Source organism: Zingiber officinale, chromosome 4A, assembly GCF_018446385.1.
Source record: "Zingiber officinale cultivar Zhangliang chromosome 4A, Zo_v1.1, whole genome shotgun sequence".
NCBI classification, from domain to species: Eukaryota; Viridiplantae; Streptophyta; class Magnoliopsida; order Zingiberales; family Zingiberaceae; genus Zingiber; species Zingiber officinale.
In genome coordinates, this window is record NC_055992.1 from 146173684 (window position 1) to 146179467 (window position 5784).

General features: G+C 38.9%; 1 long non-coding RNA gene across 2 annotated transcripts; it reads left to right on the plus strand.

Annotated features, from left to right (window-relative positions):
* Positions 1-4736: 4736 nt before the first annotated feature.
* On the plus strand, positions 4737-5549 carry LOC121973755. Of its 2 annotated transcripts, none has more exons than XR_006109748.1 (3): positions 4737-5062; positions 5149-5214; positions 5491-5549. It is a non-coding gene; the product is annotated as an uncharacterized LOC121973755 (long non-coding RNA). The 2 variants fall into 2 exon arrangements; XR_006109747.1 differs by having other exon boundaries at positions 5146-5214; positions 5491-5545.
* The last annotated feature ends 235 nt before the right edge of the window (positions 5550-5784 follow it).

Here is a 5784-nt window from a genome sequence, read left to right on the forward strand (position 1 = left end):
GGAGTGTGGTGTCACACTCAGAAGATCATGTTGTCGGTTCTCTATAAATTATAAACAGTTGCTCATGACTAAGATGGAAAGGAACAAACCATCAGAATAGTCGTAGTGTAATTAAGTATTAGTTTATCATAACTAATAAATTACACTGATACATTTTAAGTGTATTGAGTAGGACCATTTAAGTAAGTTCTTTTTGTACTGACTTAGTAAAAGAACTAGACCTTAGTTATTATGGAAGTGTGTGCTCTTAATCCTAATATAATAACAAGCACATATATTTAATATTTATTTCTTTGACTTATCAAAGGGTGAGGTTTAGCTCGATAAATCAATATGTCCGATAAGTTAGGAAATGATATTACTTATAGTGTGTGTTGTTGATTATAGAAGGAATCTGTGTCCTAGTTATCTAGGTTGAGAATGTCCCTAAGAGGAGCTCATAAGGATTGTCATGTTAAACCCTGTAGGTGGACTTAGTTCGACATGACAATGAAGTTGAGTGGTACTACTCTTGGAGCTAAATATTAATTAAGTGAGTTATCAGTAACTTACTTAATTAGTGGACATTCGTAATCTTAAACACAGGGAGACTAACACACTCTTGATAAGAAGGAGCCCATAATGTAATTTGGGATTGGTGCGGTAGTGCGATAATAACTCTCTAGTGGAATGAGTTATTATCGATGAACTTGAGTTGTGTGTTCGGGGCGAACATGGTATACTCAAGCTCATCGGAAGGCCAAAATCAATTTCTCCTCTAGGTCCCTGTTGTAGCCTCATTATAGCCTCAAGTCCATCCAAATGTAAGGCTCTTCTTGGTGTCCAAGAAGTGGGCCGGTCCAATGCTTGGTGACCAAGCAAGGGCCGACCACATCCTCTTCTATAGGGGCCGGCCCTTTGCTTGGTGACCAAGCATGAAGGGGCCGGCCACAATATTCAAACAAGGAGGGTTATTTTTGAATTTTCAAAATCTTCTCTTTGTAGAAAACTATAAGTTTTAAAAGAGAGATTTTAATTTTAAAAACTTTCCTTATTTGAATTTGGCCGCATGTTTAAATAGAGAGTTTAAAAGTTTTAAAACTTTCTTTTTTTAACCATCCTCATGGTTTAAGAAAAAAAAGAAGATAAGTTTTAAAATTAAAATTTACTATCATCATGTTGAAAAAGGAAATTTTATAAGAGAAGTTTTAAATTTTAAAACATGGTTTTAATTTTTAGAACTTTCCTTTTTTTAACTCCTACTTTAGGAAAGAGAGCTTGTAAATTTTATAAGAGGATTTCTTCTTGTAAAATTTTTAAAAATTATATTTCCTTTTTCCCTTGATGAGGTGGCCGGCCACCTTGCTTGGTGCCCAAGCAAGTGGCCGGCCATATTAAAAATAATAAAATCATCACAAAATCAAAATTGGTGATTGATTCAATCAAGAGGAAAGAAAAGGAAAAATAAAAAGGAAAAACTCTAGAATGATTTTATTTTTTGTTAAAAGTTTTTCCTTATTTACCTTGGGCAAGTAATATAAAAGAAGGGGTGAGGGGGCTTCATGAGACACAACTCTTATTCTTTTGCTTGGTGATCTCTTGGTGGTCGGCCCCTCTCTCCCTTCTCCTTTCCCTTTTGCTCTCTTCTCCTTGGTGGTGGTTGGTGGCCGGATTTTAGAAGAAGAGGAAGAAGCTTTTGGGTGGTGTTTATCTTGGAGGATCGTTGCCCACACGACGTCCAAGGCGAGGCGAGGAATACGGCAGAAGATCTCGAGGTCATTAACTTACAAAGAGAAGGTATAACTAGTAATTTTCTTCCGCATCATACTAGTTATTTTCTTTGTAAGAATTCTAAATACAAGAGGCAATTAGGTCTAGTTTATCGAATTTATTTTTCGAGTTTGTGTTTTCTACTTTTTCAAAATTTTGATTCGATTGTTCTTTTTGTTAACCTAGAGTTATTTAAGGAAATTAAATATTAGCTTTCCTTAAAAGGCTTTGACTAGGCGGTGGTGGTTGCTCCCATATCCAAGAAGGTCATGTGCCTCGTCATGTAGGCCTGGAAGCCAATTTTGAAAATTAATATTTAATGAAATTAATAACATAGGTGGATTTAAATCAATAGTGTTAAGTTCCGCTTGCGATTCAAATCTAAAGCATTAAGTACAGATAAGTTAAATTTGGAATCAATGATGTTAAGTTCCGTCTGCGATTCCTAATTTAACTTCTAAAGAATACAATAGGTTATTTAAGAAAAGGTTCGACACTTGTACAAAAATTTTTGTACAGTGGAATCGGTATATTTTCCTAGGACTAACCAACAATTGGTATCAGAGCTCTTTGGTTGCAGGATAATAGTAGGATGTGCTAACTCTTTGGTTGCAGGCTCCAACTATTATGGCATTTAGATATTGTGTATGATTGGACCCTTGGACATGTCAAGGGCGTTATTTTGTGTACATGATTGTATGTATTAAATACAGTAGGAGCTGTATTATTTTTAGAATTTTATTTTTTGTTCGATCTAGAATACATGTACATTCCCTCGTGGAATATAGGATCGATATATGTAAAATATTATTTTTGTCGCGGATCGGATTCTTGCGAGGCGTGGTACTTTTGGAGCACCCGAGGTGCAGCGGAATAAGAAGCAAGATAGATGCGACAACTCGACCCGATGGCAGTGGCTATAGATGGCAGCAGCTAGGGTTGAAGCATACTGATGACATTGAAGGAAAAGACCATAATAGTTGGAAAATTAATTTCCAAATTTATTACTTTTATTTATTGTGATGTTTATGTGCATGTGATGTATGCTAGCATAGGTTAAAATCCTCATTTTTAAATAACTAAGTGGGAGAGGGATTTTAATAAATCTCATGGTCTCCATTACTGGTTTGTAAGTGATGCAACAAGCTTGCGTGCTGGCTCTGAGTGCCTCCCTCCACAACGGATGGGTTTGTTACGGATCACTAGATCAAACTTTCTTTTATGGATGGTTATAGGAAATTATTTAGGAACGTGTGATCTTCTCCAACTGAAGGGGCATAATCCTATTTAATGGACTTAGTATCAAGTAATGGTATATACTTAGACGCATTCAATAGTATCCTCCCTAACGGAGTCATTGCTATTGTTTTGTGTGACCAAAGTGAAACCAACTATTAATTTTATTTGTCATAAAGTTAGGATGACAAGATAATAAAATTAATGGGTCACACCCTCCTCTTACAAATGTTGAATTTGTATACGTCCACACTAACGTGGCATGCAATATTCACGGTGATTTGAGGTGTTGGTTAATTTAAAATAGTATTGTTTGAGGAATCAATATTATTCTAAATTTAGAGTCTTGAACAAAGTTTATTTTTGTGATTCTTAGGATGACTTTCAACCCACTAGCTATTATACTGAAAGAGAACAAACTTACTAGTCCCAACTATATTGATTGGAAAAGAAACCTGGATATTATTCTTACTGCTGAAAGCTATAAGTTTGTACTGACTGAGACTTGCCCTGATGCACCTGACGGTGACTCTACCCCAGAGGAGATTGAGTATCATAAGAAATGGGTAAAAGCTGATGAGATGGCGCGGTGTTACATTTTGGCATCAATGTCAAATGTATTGCAACATCAGCATCAACATTTACCAACAGCTTATGATATAATGAACAATCTCAAAGAACTCTTTGGGCATCAGAGTCAGACTGCTAGGCAAGAGACAATGAGAAAGCTAATGACACCCACCATATCTGAGGGGACACCCGTAAGGGATCATATCATCAAAATGATGGCCTATCTGAACGAAATACAAGTTCTTGGAGGAGAAATCAATGGGGAAATCCAGGTCGATATAATTCTCCAAACGCTACCAAGAAGTTTTGAGCAGTTCCGCCTGAACTATAACATGAACAAAAGAGAGCATACGTTGGCGGAACTTCTGACAGAACTACAGGCAGCAGAAGGTATTTTTCGTCAAAGTTCTCCGATTCACTATGCTGAAAAAGGTTCTACTTTTAAGTAGAAAGGCAAGAAGAAGAAGAAACAGGTCTTTTCAGCAAAGAAAGTGAATAAACCTCAGGGTACGGGACAAAAGGCTGGAATGAAGAAGCCGAAGGACAAGTGCTTCATCTGTAAGCAGTCAGGACATTGGAAGGCAGACTGTCCTCGTAGGAATCAGAACAATAAAGGTATATCTCATACTCTAGTAGTTGAAACATGTTTAGCGGTGTTATCTACCAGCACCTGGTGTGTAGATACGGGAGCCACTGATCATGTCTGCTGTAAAATACTGGAAATAGGCGAATATGAATAGAGGAATTTTCCAGAATTTTTGAAAATTTTTCGGGAATTTTTCGGAGCTCGTATGGACGAGTTAACGGGGACAAGAACGGGGTCCGGAAAAGCCTGTTTAGGCTACCCGATTTAAGCGAGGAAAAGATTATATATATATATTCTTTTCCTTTTATTTTCTTATTTCTTTTTCGTTTTCTTTTGTCGCCGAACTCGAGCCATCCCCCGCCTCTCTTCCCTTTTCTTCCCGACGCCGCCGCTTACTTTCTTCTCTTTGCCCTAACCGCCGGCGGCGGTTTCCTCGCCGACGCTTAAATCCCTCGGCAACTCCTTCTCCCTCTCTTCATTTCTTCTCTTTTGCCGACGACCTCTGCGCCCTAATTTCTCCGCCGTCTGCCGCCGTCGAACAGAGAGCGTCGGCCACCAGGTCTGGTACCAGTCGCGGCTATGCCCTAGTCTTCTCTTCTCGTGCAGCCACCGCTGATCGACGCTGCCTTCCTGTGTCCTAGCCTCAGCCGCGACACCCACCCGACGGCGTCACCACCTGCGGTGCCGCTGGCCGAGCCCTATCTCCGATCGCCGAGCAGAGCAGGTCTCTTGCTTCTACCTTAGCTCTGTGCCCTAGTGTCCGACATCTCCTGGAACAGCCGAGTCTTCCTCTCGCACGAAATCAGCACAGCAGTGCCCTTTCGCCACTGTCCTTGTGCCCTAGCATCGGTCGGCCAGCCGTCAAGTGCTAGCAGCAACTTTGACGGATCCTAGGTCATCACAGGCAGTAGGAGGGAAGAGGTAATATGTATGATTGTTGATTTGGGATCTTATGTTGGATTTGTTGGCTGATAACAGTGGTATTTGTCACTGATTTCTCACAGCAGCTTCTCCGGGTCTCGACGGTAAGTTCTTCAGGATTTGAGCAGCACTGAGGCATCGAAAAATTTGAGGTAAGGTTTAGGGTTTTTGAACTTCGTGGATATTGATTAGGTATATGTTGGAGATTGGTAGATTGGATTAGCTTTAGATTTTTAATCTCATGTTATGATTAGGGTTAAGGAACTAACCCTGGTGGACCCATTGATTTTATTTAATTAGGGTTCATTAATTTTGTTGGATGGATTAGTTGGATCCAATTTAGAACTTCTTAAATTGGATTAGAATTTAATTTGGCTAATTGTGGTAGGATAGAATTAGCTAAACTAGACCTTATGTTTAATATACAGGACCTTGACGCGAGACGAGTATCTCGGAGTCAGATTTGGACCATTTTATTGGAGGCGGGTACTTTTGACTTATTGTCTTTGATATGCTTAGTAATTAAATTAACAAGATGCATTAATTGTGTTTCTTACTTGTTTCGGTTAATCACTGCCCAATACATGCTACCTGTTGATTGATTGTTTGTTTACATCCTGTATGGATATGTACCTGATTCCACATGCTCATGGGTAGTGATATAACCATATTTTATCATGTCAGGACCTAGGTTTGATACCTTATATGATCAGATACCTTGA